The sequence below is a fragment of the Pecten maximus genome, chromosome 3 (genome assembly GCF_902652985.1).
Source record: "Pecten maximus chromosome 3, xPecMax1.1, whole genome shotgun sequence".
In the NCBI taxonomy this organism is placed as follows: Eukaryota; Metazoa; Mollusca; class Bivalvia; order Pectinida; family Pectinidae; genus Pecten; species Pecten maximus.
The window spans coordinates 53025361-53039414 of NC_047017.1; the positions used below are offsets into that span (position 1 = coordinate 53025361).

Genomic DNA, 14054 nt, shown 5'->3' on the forward strand with positions numbered 1-14054 from the left:
ATAGAAACGGCAAAAGAATTCAGGCCATAGGAATTTTGACTGAAGGATTTTACTCCATTCAAAACCCAGGTGAAGCAAAACCTGTCTGTGGTTACAGCTAGTTAGTTAGAGATTTACCACCTACATGACTCAGCCCATTGCTAATCAAGTTTCCTCTTGCCGGCTGTAGTCAGTGTCGCCGGGTGTAATCAGCGTCGCCAGCTGTAGTCAGCGTAGCCAGCTGTAGTCAGTGTCGCCGGCTGTAGTCAGTGTCGCCGGGTGTAATCAGCGTCGCCAGGTGTAGTCAGTGTCGCCAGGTGTAGTCAGTGTCGCCGGCTGTAGTCTGTGTCCGTAGGTGTAGTCAGCGTCACCGGCTGTAGTCAGTGTCGCCGGGTGTAATCAGCGTTGCTGGCTGTAGTCAGTGTCGCCGGCTGTAGTCAGTGTCGCCGGCTGTAGTCAGTGTCCCCGGCTGTAGTCAGTGTCGCCGACTGTAGTCAGTGTCACCGGGTGTAGTCAGTGTCCCCGGCTGTAGTCAGCGTCGGTAGGTGTAGTCAGTGTCGCCGGCTGTAGTCAGTGTCGCTGGCTGTAGTCAGTGTCGCCGGCTGTAGTCTGCGTCGGTAGGTGTAGTCAGCGGCTGTAGTCAGTGTCGCCGGCTGTAGTCAGCATTGTCGGCTGTAGTCAGAATTGCGGGCTGTAGTCAGCGTCGCCGGCTGTAGTCAGCATTGTTGGCTGTAGTCAGCGTCGCCGGCTGTAGTCAGCGTTGCCGCGGCTGTCTATGTTACAACCTGTGTATGTCTACCCACTCTACCTAGTGGTTGGCTCATGACATATAAAATCAATGAACTCTTTAAATAAATTTCCAAATGAGATGGCCAGGAGTGTATGATTCTGTTTATCACAGAACTAAAACTAGTGAGAATAGTTAAAACTGTCCTAAAACTGTCCTATCAATCTCTAAGAAAACAAATATTGATGTCAACAGAACTTAGTTACGACATCACAGTTGTGTTACTACACAAGTGTTTCACAGGGTATTACATGGATCCACTTGTGATGTGATAAAAATACTTCTGTTTCAGAAAAATGCAATATTCTAAAAACACTCTTTTAACTCATTCAGCATCAAATTTCCATAAAGAGCAAAGCATACTTCTGGATTTATAATCAAAAATGACCAAATCTGTGTTACCATAGTAAACAAGACCCGATAGGCAAACCGATACTTCCCTTATCTCCCAATACCCTCGCCTAACCATTACATCATGCTCAAGGCAAACTTAGAAGCATAAAATGTCTTCACCTTTGAATTTAATTGGATATGTTGCATCTGTTTCCAGACCTAAATACATTAATTTGAATATCTCCAATGATAACATCCATGATTAATACTTTCGATTAGTTCTATAGTCTAATGAAGTATCTTTATATCATATTAGGGCGATCAAAGTTTTTTTAATATATTAATTTATCATGATACACGCTATGACTTCTAGATAACAATTTATCCCCTCATTACAACTCATTATAATGGAATTCTTTTCAAGATAATTCAATTTTGATCCTGAAATCGGCCAAGATTTATGTCAAGGTTGTTGACTAGGTGAACCAATATATATACGTGGACAGAATCGACATATCTATATCACACTGCCTGACGTCATGTACCAACATTTTCACCCTACGTAACATGATACAGATAAGTAATTATGTACTTATATCCTCGATATGCACTAACTCCCAGATTTATCTTTTACAATGAACAATCATAGATATATATAAGAATGTCTGGAAACCTTGTCAAGGTCACCCGTCTGTACCGGATCACTCTTAATTATCATGTCTTGTACTATAATACACCCAATAACCTGACATTCTATTCCACATAGCTAAATAAATAGTACCATATACAAAATATATTTACTTAACTTGTGATTATAATAGGTGAACTTGTATTAATCATTCATTACACATATTTGCTACAAATATTATTTTCTATAAAAAAGTTCAAAGAGTTGTTTTTTCAAAGTCCCTGTAGACTTCAAAACACCTGCTTTTTATTTGGATTTTGTTTAATAGAAATTCACGAGAATTGATTATTCCATTTTTGTTTTAAAACAATAAATTAAGATATTTTTTCATACAACTTGCAAACATAAATATGTCAACCCTATCGCATTACAGTACAAACTAGTTACATGGAACAGAATCGTGATCAAGGAAATAATGAAAGTAATAAAAATAGACAAAAAGAATGTCAAGTATCAGCATTCTAGATCAAAGGGGGAAACCATTCCATTGTCATATCTACCTTCCGAAAATAGCATCAGAACCTGAACGTAGGAAAGGTCATAGGGTCAATGTTTTGTATGGGTAAAAGATCTGTGTCTGTCTAGTTTGTATGTATACATGTAAACAACACAAACTCAGATCTGAAGAGTAATATCTGACAATGGCAATACACATTCTATACGTAACCTGACAAAGGTAATGTACATTTCACATGTAACACAACAAAGACAAGGGATATTTCATATGAAATCTGACAACAGAATACACCTGTCATCCCCATATCAAACAACAATTTAGGTGTGAACAGGTGTATTAGAAGTTCAAAGTGCTGTGTGATGCTTATCACCAGGCGAGATCCTCACACTTCGCTTCATAATTAAGATATCAGCTTTTGTTGATGCAGTTGCTTTATCATTATGGCAATAAAACAATTTCATGCCAATTTGTGTAAGACAGTTCCAACAACAGTAATGATAAATGACGACCATAAACACATGATCATGAAGACTTATGTTATAGAACACATAACACAACACGCCTCATAATTGTTTAGTAAGCTTGAGTGAAAAAGACCTACTTCAACCTTGAGATGGCACATTTGTTATGGTAGATTCCTAAGGGCCCATCGACAGAGATTATTTTCAGGCCAAAATAATGTGCTGTCACCAATTCTAGTCAAAATGAAAAACACACAATAAACTGAAAAAGCAAAACACTTCTACATGAAGATTCAAGGTAATTGCCTCAAAGAAATTCATAATTCAAGCTATAACTCTTTCAATTCATATATAAGTTGATATTATTTCAGTATTTCAAAAACTAAAATAAAGAATAACTTTACCTCATTAAAACGTTTCAAATAATTCTTTGCAGAGCAAGTCCTCGATAGGAGAATATTTGTCAACTCAAGACATACAATGAGTCCTTCTATATTTTCCCAGGAGAATGCTAAGTCCAGTAATATCTGGACAACGCTATCACACGTAGATATCTTGAATCAAGTCCGAATTAAATCAATGATTACAGTCTCCAACATAACAGAATTGACATGTGATAAATTTCCGGGTGCCAATCAAAATTTTATGCCATTTAAATGACTATCTTTTCACCTATTCATACTAGGTGCTGTTAAATAAACTCATTCCTCGGGCGACAAAACAGTAAAATAAGGCTATGAACAGGTGACTACCACTTTAAACTGACCAGTGTAGACAAACAAGTTGCTGAATGACCAAAAACTGACCACAATAGCTCAAAACCAGTAGGAGGGATATTCTGTAAGATCGGACAATGGTCCTGGGAGGGCGCTACAAGGTGTGTACAACAGGCGCAAACATATTGTCTGTCTGTCCCTTAGGGGGCGTTAGGGCACAGTTAGGGACACAATGGGTCAGCCTTCCGAGAGGTAACATTGACCAATGGTCACTGTATGAGAGAGACGCTTCTCACCTGCTTCCCAGTGTTAGCTAACTTAATTAAGGGTTTTCTATTCTAACTAGCTGGCTTGAGATGTCATTATTACAGAATAAACAACACTATACAATCGGAGACTGCCACGAGGACGACCACGGAGGACGACCACGGAGACGACCACGGAGACTACCATGGTCTTATCTTCTGTTATATTTACGTTACTCAATAAGCCCCATCATTGAGATGATGATTACTTAACTTCTCTCAACAGATTTATAAATACAAAAAAGATAAACATTTAGAAGAGGGGACAGGACAAGCTGATGGATTAGATTTGTCTAATATCAATACCCATGTCATTAATAGTTTGTGTTACTGCTTGTCAAATCTTCTGGAAATTGCTATAATTTTGTGATTTCTAAACCATGTAATTTCATTTTGATTGTACTTCAACTAAAAACAGTGGTTTAAAGAGATGATGAGCAATTGTCTACCACAAATGTCAAACTAAAAACATGAACCGCGAGCAGAAGTACAGGCAATGAAATGTGTCTCAGGCGAGACAATTAAGGTTATCAAAATTGGAAGTAAAATGCAGTTAGGACATAAACATGCTTTAAAATCGTTTTAAAATGACATCAAACAGCAAATAATCCATAAACACCGAATTAAATCCCTTGCAGTGTTAGGCAATATTAGCCGATCAGAAATGGTGCCGTGTCCGGGACGTGACATTATGGTGGTAAATTGTTTTGCTGTAGGACACACCTGATCTGGTTATAGCAGGTGACCCATCATTCTTATAACGACCCACCTGTAATCCTCCAGACAGCTTTATAGTCACACCTGAGGACTTATACTAAATAATAACAAAACAATCATTTTTGAAATCAATTTTCGAGCTAGACTTTTAACCAACCCTGAAAAAATCTACAATAAAAATGCATGCAATTCTCTCCAAAGATCCACTCTTTTAAAGCAACTTTTGCATTATAAAAACCTATTTTCATGAACATGATTTCTCTAAATTCAATCAGGTACATTTATACATACCTAATGTTGTACAAAATCACTGCAATATTATGTTACATTTTCCCATACGGTATACAGATAAACTCACTGATGTGTCTTCAATCCTGTGCATATTCCCCGATGACAAACAGATCACATCAATGTTCCATTCATTATCATTTGGTAGAAAGAGCCAGAGACAAAAGAGTTTTTATTTTCCCCCTCCTGGTCCATTTAATTGGCAATACTGTTAAAATGACTGTATTTGAGGATTGCCTGTTTAACTGGGAAGTTGGATTCACCAGGATTATCATTAAATCAATCCACAATGGCCAAATCTATCAAATGGCTTTGCTGTCAAACTATTCCCAAAAGCTAATTTCGTTTCTTATTCCATGACACAAGGTCACCATTTTTTTATGATTAGGTTGGCCCGTGGAAGTCTCGAGAAATGAGATGCAGCTTACTATATGTATGACATTAACTGTTCATATAAAACTGTGAAAATTGTCATTCATTACTGCTCTTCTTTAAACTTCTGAGGCGTAAGATTCATCGTCCATTAGAACTTCATCCCTGAGCTATCAAATATCTGATTGTGTCCGCCTATGACCATAGTTTCTATGTTTCTATGAGACGACCTGAGCCTAGTGCGGTTGCATTCTCATTATACAGAAAATTTAACGGGATTACGGCCGCGATTCATTAAGTGACAATAACGGCTGCCATTGTCAATGCCTGCTATTGTTGTACGTCATCTCTGATTCAACCTTTCCCTCTGGGGACATCAGCTTATTTGGCATCAAATTGAAGATTTTTTTTTATATTTGCCAAATTCTGTCCTAGGGCCGCTAGGTATTCCCAGGCCGCCAAATACATCAGATTTATTTTAGAATTTATTAGAAGAAAACTGATGAAGACAAATTAAAACAACCACTGTAAGAATTAATTAATTTTCCACTGAATAATTTTGCAGGTAGTTCAGCACCGCTTGTGCCTGCGAGTGACTCCCTGAGTTACTGCGAGTGACTCCCTGAGTTACTGCGAGTGACTCCCTGAGTTAGAACAGCCATGCTACACAATAAACAATAAAGCCATTGTTTACAGCTTTGCTCTCTGGTGATATCAAGGTGCTCTCTGGTGATATCAAGGTGCTCTCTGGTGATATCAAGGTGCTCTCTGGTGATATCAAGGTGCTCTCTGGTAATATCAAGGTGCTCTCTGGTGATATCAAGTTGCTCTCTGGTGATATCAAGGTGCTCTCTGGTGATATCAAGGTACTCTCTGGTGATATCAAGGTGCTCTCTGGTGATATCAAGGTGCTCTCTGGTGATATCAAGGTGCTCTCTGGTGAAATCAAGGTGCTCTCTGGTGATATCAAGTTGCTCTCTGGTGATATCAAGGTACTCTCTGGTGATATCAAGGTGCTCTCTGGTGATATCAAGGTGCTCTCTGGTGATATCAAGGTGCTCTCTGGTGATATCAAGGTGCTATCTTTTTTATTTCCTTTTCTATTTCTGACATAGAGATCACCCACAGCCTACAGAGTGGATACACCTCTATTTTACTCTCAAAACTAACCACGTATATATTACAAATTTAAGACTTATAGATCTTATGGAGAGTATCCACAGAGGTTTACAGCCAACAACACTGTATCGTTTCCAGGGGAAAAAAACCCAAATATTTTTCATTAAATTTCATTGATAATAAAATAATACAACAATAAACTTTTCTCTTAGACACAATTAAAAGAAGAACTATAACAAATATTTGGTGTAATCAATTCTTCACAAAAGATTCTAAGCGTAATTTGTTACCATGACCTTGTATGATGACCTTGAAGCAATAGCATAAATAATCGCCTCAGACGATTTACAGGATAGGGAAATTTACATGCATACATGTAGTGAGCAGTTCTGCTAGAGCAGTTTTTTATGTGAAGCTGTTTCTAAGCCTATGCAAAAAGCGGTGAATTACCGCATTGTTAATTAGCAGGGACGATGCTCCGGGCTGTCTGCGTGTAGAAGGGTAGAGACTGCTGGCTGTGAAACCCCACAACTCTTGTTAACTCTCTGTCAAGAGAAAAAAAAAGTCTGGGGCTTTCCATCTTAGGCTTTCCCAAAAAGATCCCAGATAATTCTCAATTATAACAGAAACCAGTGCAAATTAAAATTAGTATGCACCTTATTTAGGCAGACAGGTGAGCTGATCATTCAGGTAACTAACGAGAAATCGTTGACCTGAACTCCCAGCCACAGCAGTAGCATCTGTTGTAGGTGTTGGACATTACACAATCAATTTCAGGATTAAAGGTAATTTTCTTGCCAGCATTGATTTTCAGTCTAATGAGAAAATGTTGATTTATTCTCCCTTAAAAGTTGCTAACTAGTCGTTCTGTTTCCTCGGAGTCTGAGGATATTCGCTCGATGTGAATAGAATGTAAATACAGCTTTGAGTGTAAATTATGTTACATCCACCGCCATTGTCTCACTATTACTATATCAATATTTACTCAACAAATCTCTAGTCACCTCATATTACTTCTTATCGATGTTTCTTCAATTGTCACATGTCACCAAAGATCAATGATCCTGATACTGGAATTGTATAAATATATAACGGTTGTAACAAGTTAGTATAGGCCTCTATGTAACCACCAAGCTGAAACGACAATAAATATGGCCCCTTTCAGTGACAAACTTACAAATAAAATTCCTATGTAAATACACTATAAAAGAGGATGCCTGAGATTGGAGCATGTGTTTCTGTGTTGATTGGATGAGATTTCTCTTGAAGGTGGAAAACATGCTTAAGACATCACTCTTTGTCTGTGATTCGGAGATGATCCCTTTAAATGCACCATGAGACTACTGAAGTAAGAGTAATACAAAGGAAAAAAAGGGTCACAATGGGTGAGTCAGTAGGAAATCGGACTACTACAACAGGTGTAGATCTAAAGGAACTGTGATTCCGTTACTCTGGGTAGTTTTTGTTTCTCTGGTAGCTGAAATCTGGGGCCATCTTCTGCTGTCATTGTTGGGTCTTTACCCCAGTTACTCTAGAAAGCTTACAACAGGAATCCCTTAAGGTATTCAGTGAGGTAGCCACCAGCTACTACAATGCGACAATGCCTCAAAATGACCCTGGCGGTTCATGGGGTGATAAACCCAGCAATCAAAATTAAAAGGATATGCAATTAAGCTAGAATACCTTGATTTTGTATATCAACTCTTGATAAAATAAGACCAATATTAAAAACACAATCAATAAATTAAGTGTAAAAGACGACCTACATATGTATAAAGATAAATGTACATAGCCTACATCTAAAAATAGATAATGTAGAAATGACCTGTACAAGAACATGCTGACCTGGTCCCCAGCTGACCAGATAAGTCCTCATCTGTATCAGTTTTTACTGACCAGATAAGTCCTACAATTTTATCAGTTTTTGCCTGACAATACAAGAATAAATGAAGAGCCAACAAGACAAATGGAGAAGCCAGCCAATGGAAATCTGAAACTCTGCATGTTATACATGTAAATAACTGTCCACATTGGTGTTCTTATAACCTATATAGAACCTACTCCAACATCCTCTCCATCAATTTGTATGTGATGCTTTCAACCAAAAACTATAATTCAAATGCTTATTTTTGTCCTTACAAGACCAATTTGTAGTCATATCATGTCTGTTCCATGTTAGAGCAGAAATCACTTGTGTTGGCCAGACGAAATCCCAGATAGAAAGCCAATTATTACCTTGTTATCTATCAGCTCATCCTGAATTCTACACATAGAGATGAGGGAATGAGTTAAAACCTACTTGACATTTTCGGTAAGGGTGGCGAGAAATTCTGATTGATTGGCGGAGTTTCTCTTTAGCAGAGAGAAAGAATTCTAAGAGAGATGGTAATTGAGAGTGAGAGAAGTTTCTTTTGAGACTGACCATCAAGCTTGACCATCTCTCTTAAAAAAGATCAAACATCCATGGTCCTGGTGAATTCTGCAATGGTATATCTCTTAACATATGGTCTCTCCAGGCAGGTGGTCTCACTGGACAGGTAGTTATACTGGACATTTATCTTCAGGCAGGTGGTCTCACTGGACAGGTAGTTATTCCGGACATTTATCTCCAGACAGGTGGTCTCACTGGACAGGTAGTTATTCTGGACATTTACCTCCAGACAGGTGGTCTCACTGGACAGGTAGTTATTCTGGACATTTATCTTCAGGCAGGTGGTCTCACTGGACAGGTAGTTATTCTGGATATTTACCTCCAGACAGGTGGTCTCACTGGACAGGTAGTTATTCTGGACATTTATCTTCAGGCAGGTGGTCTCACTCGACAGGTAATTATTCTGGACATTTATCTCCAGGCAGGTGGTCTCACTGGACAGATAGTTATTCTGGACATTTACCTCCAGACAGGTGGTCTCACTAGAGAGGTAGTTTTTCTGGGCCTGCCTTAATAGACAGGTGGCTGCACAAGAACAAAAGGTCCCTAAAGACAGGTGATCTCTTAGGCCAGTCATCATTATCTTGACAGGACAGGTGATCTCTTAGGCCAACCATCATTATCTTGACAGGACAGGTGATCTCTTAGGCCAATCATCATTATCTTGACAGGACAGGTGATCTCTTAGGCCAGTCATCATTATCTTGACAGGACAGGTGATCTCTAAGGCCAGTCATCATTATCTTGACAGGACAGGTGATCTCTTAGGCCAGTCATCATTATATTGACAGGACAGGTGATCTCTTAGGCCAACCATCATTATCTTGACAGGACAGGTGATCTCTTAGGCCGATCATCATTATCTGGACAGGACAGGTGATCTCTAGGTCAATCATCATTATCTTGACAGGACAGGTGATTTCTTAGGCCGATCATCATTATCTTGACAGGACAGGTGATCTCTTAGGCCGATCATCATTATCTGGACAGGACAGGTGATCTCTTAGGCCGATCATCATTATCTGGACAGGACAGGTGATCTCTTAGGCCAATCATCATTATCTTGACAGGACAGGTGATCTCTAGGCCGATCATCATTATCTTGACAGGACAGGTGATCTCTTAGGCCAACCATCATTATCTTGACAGGACAGGTGATTTCTTAGGCCGATCATCATTATCTTGACAGGACAGGTGATCTTTTAGGCCGATCATCATTATCTGGACAGGACAGATGATCTCTTAGGTCAATCATCATTATCTTGACAGGACAGGTGATCTCTTAGGCCAATCATCATTATCTTGACAGGACAGGTGATCTCTTAGGCCAATCATCATTATCTTGACAGGACAGGTGATCTCTTAGGCCGATCATCATTATCTTGACAGGACAGGTGATCTCTTAGGCCGATCATCATTATCTGGACAGGACAGGTGATCTCTAGGCCGATCATCATTATCTTGACAGGACAGGTGATCTCTTAGGCCGATCATCATTATCTTGACAGGACAAGTGATCTCTCATACTGCCAGACATTTGTTTCATTTTTTGATGTCACAATTTCCTGCCATTGCCTTAGAGTGACAACCCTAGACACCCCAGCATGACTGTTGAATTACATTGAACAAGTCTATCCCACAACCTGTAGGTTAGGGTGACCTGGTACCCTAATTAAGTCCCCTTGTTTATGAGTATTTCACTGGGAAAAGCTCTGAGTAACAGTATGGTACATTCCATCTTTAACCTTCCAAGTGTGTGTTTACATGCAGGAATTTATCCAATTAATTGCGTGGATACCTCAGTGATATTTTGGCTGAGACCCAGAGCCAGATTCCGGCAGGTATCAATATATACATGTAGTAATGAGAGTTTACATATCCAATCGGTGTAATTACCTCCCCTTACATATTCAAGTCACAGACTGTCAGGCCAGAGTTCACCGTTTGTCAGGCACACAGCCAAACCCTAGATTTACTATAGTGACCTAGAGATACAAAGACAAGGTAGATAAGGATACACAGATGTTATCAAGGTCATATAAACTCATGGAGAAAATGATACTGACCAGTTAGACTGAGAACAAAATGACATTGATGAGAGTTATATAAAGTCCTGGTGGACAAAATGACATTGACATGATCAACTTCATAAAACCACTCACTGAACACAGTCAGATAAATTCTTACTTGACAAAAAGATTCTTGAGTAACTTGTCCTAAAATGGCCCACTGAAGTCCAGAAACCAACGGGACATCATTGGAGGTAGGAATGGGGTTGTCAATATGCTTAAGAAAACACAAACCAGGCAGTTTGTAGATCTCTTGTAAATATACGTGTGTTACGAATCAGGGTGTATACTGATTACTACAGTGAAACACTGTACTGATAGTTCCCTCACACTCATCAGTTTTACCCTAGGGTATGAAATTTAAGTCAAAGTTCCAATTTGAATGTCATAATGTCAAAACGCTGAATTTAGTAATAAACTGTCTGCTTAAATTTCATAGGGTTCTGCTTGAAAAAGAATGATTTGCACCTGGAGAGACTAATTTTGACCAATCACCTGTATTCTTGTCCTAACTGTGGCCAATTTGGGCCTGAATAGACTCCTGGGGTTAACAGATAGTCTGTCTGCCTTGACCACCCAGTTCTAAGTGGTGACAGGCTCTCACAAATAAAAGACTGACTACAACTAGAATTTTGTTGACCAATGTTCAAGGGAACTAGAACCCCTTTTCTGTTGACCAGTTGTTTGTAAATGCTTGACCATGTAAAAGGGTAGACCCTATCTGCTTGAACAATGTAGAATAGGAAAAGTGACCCCTATTTCTTTGTAATATGATTGTTGTTGTGTCTATCCAAGTGAAAGGGCTGTCCAATCCCATTGGCTTGTCCAGTTTAGTTGACTGGACATGTGAAAAGGAAGACATCCCTGACCATTGGTTGTATAGCATGTCCAGTTGAAAGGGACCATCTGACAAGACAAATGCCAGGTTGACAGGCACATGTTAAGTGCTCTGACAAAAGTCATCAACTAAATCTCTACCCGAGTCCTATTTCATGGCCAAAGAAGAAACTTTTTTGTGTGAGTTTGGTCATGATAACTATCTGACCAGTTGTACTGGTCAGTGTCAAGGTCACCGGTTAATGTGCTATGTGGTCCTTTACTAACCAATTATGAAATTGAAAGTATGACCTCTTTAAATGTCTTTTTTTTTCTCAGCTGTTAGCTATGTTTTTCTCGAATGCATCATTAGATTAAAACATTTTAATGAATCTGTTATACCTGAGCTGTAATTCCAGAGCATCTCATACTTACGAACAATGAGATATCACTAAAACTGTCTAAAGTGTCCACCTCTTAGCGAAAGAACATTGATTAACAGTTACGGTCTACCTTCTAACCACACTAACTCTTTAGAGAGACGTAGTCAACATTGCATGGCTACCTGTCAAAACTCCCAAGGGATTCGTACATCTTCATAGAGACGTAGTCAACATTGCATGGCTACCTGTCAAAACTCCCAAGGGAAGTATTTAACAATATGAAGACACCAACAAAAACAGCTTTCAATGTTTCCAAATTATGACACCACATTTTGTATGATAATACCTGTTGATGTAGAGATCAATGTCAAAAGTAATTACCCCCAGAGGCCGATTTTCACAAGCATTCTGCTTTGAACTTAAACTGAGATAATTTTGATTGCAAAGGAGATGGTATCCTCAGACAGTTTCAACTGTCCCAAATCTCAAAAATATCTAATTCTTTTTAATCATCCTTATCAATTATTTTGGCTTTAAGAAATGGTATTTCTATATATAGATGCAGACAGTTTGAAATGAAGACTCAGGTATAGACTAATTCTATATCGTAATCTCTAATGGTATTCCTCAAAACTAGGTCACGGGCATTATCTCAAAACTAGGTCACATGGACATTTCCTCTGTCATAGATATACATTTCCAATAAAATGCAGATGCTTGTTAGGTTTCAATCTCAAATAGTCTGATTACAGATGGAGGAAATCAATGACAACTCTCACTGAAATAGACAATATTCCAAATATCCAATCTAATGTATTTTTCAAGATGACAAATCTTTTGCATCCATGAATACACATTCTACACATACCGAGAAATTGCAATGTGAGAGATTTGCAATAAAATTTCCTTTTATGATATGTATGACATGCAACCTAATTAAAATATGAAAGACCAAATGCATATATATCATTCCGATTGCAAATTTCTTTGGATGTACATAAATTTTGTGAAAAATTCAATATATCTCCAGCACTTGTACGAATGTTGTAATTACTTTTCCCTGTACAAGTCGAGGATAGCTTGCTCTTAATATGAATCTTTCCACCGTGTGATTGAATTTTATGAAGGACGCTGCTTATTCATTGGTGATGAATTTGGCACATAAATCAGGCCGTAATTTCCTTATACTGCGGCCTTTCATAAATCTGGTCGTAAATAAAAACAACTTGATTTTATTGGTAATTCTTTTTATTACAGCAAGCTCTGCCAAGTGATCAAGTTTATGCTTTCTGCTGCAATGTTTTCTCAGTGAAGGATCAGAATTTGCGTTAAGGTCCGTCCTGTGACAGGCGATTGGCCAGGCCGGCTGAATCACCACCGGAAAAGATTGTAACAGATCTATTGCCTAGTAAACTCAGAAACAATCAATTTCTACTGTAAACTCTCCCTTGAGAAAAAAGGAAATCCTGGGAATGAATGGATGAGGAAAAAGAGAGGGTTGGGGAAAGCTGAGGTGTTTGAAGGATATAAGGCTTCTGTTGGACAAGTTTATCATCTTATAGAAAGACAAGGTTTCATGACCATGGTCAGTTCCAGTGGGCAGCTCATCTTCGGTCCAGTGGTCATCTCCTCTTTGGTCCAGTGGTCATCTCCTCAAGGTAACACTCAACCTTGTCTGGAAATGTCTATTATTTCATGCCAGCAGGAATATCAAACTGAAGTCAAACTTGACTCAAATTTACTGTTATTTTAGGATTAGTGCTTTAGCATACAGTTATGTTTGGGGAAAAAACAGAATTCAAGGAATTCTTATTATCCTCTCCTTTTTATCAAACAAAACTTCATCAACTTAAAATAGTTAAGATTCATGAAATCACCAAGTAAATTCATATTACTGTAAATAGAATCCTTCTTACTGACAATATAGAATGAGTTCAATAAAGTGTTGTTTTAACCAACAGCCAAACATATCCATATCAATACACAGAAAACACAATCAACTTGGATGTATAGCATGACTTTATTATGGTCAGAAAAGTTTGGAGGAGTTGTAATCCAGCCATTCTTAACAACCATGGTCAGAGAATTACAGAATGTGTACCTCCATGGTAACTATATAATGACTTCAGCATC

At 38.6% G+C, this 14054-nt stretch overlaps 1 protein-coding gene across 5 annotated transcripts in view; it reads right to left on the bottom strand.

Annotated features, from left to right (window-relative positions):
- The window catches only part of LOC117324551 (kinesin-like protein KIF26B), a 385773-nt gene that overhangs the window by 137874 nt on the left and 233845 nt on the right, over positions 1 to 14054 (bottom strand). The window contains exon 1 of one of the 5 annotated variants that reach the window (XM_033880468.1): positions 3110 to 3255. The exons of the other annotated variants lie outside the window; for them this stretch is intronic. The gene's annotated coding sequence lies outside the window, so the exon portion shown is untranslated. Of the gene's footprint in view, positions 1 to 3109; positions 3256 to 14054 lie in introns of those variants that run through there. 5 annotated transcript variants of the gene reach the window in all.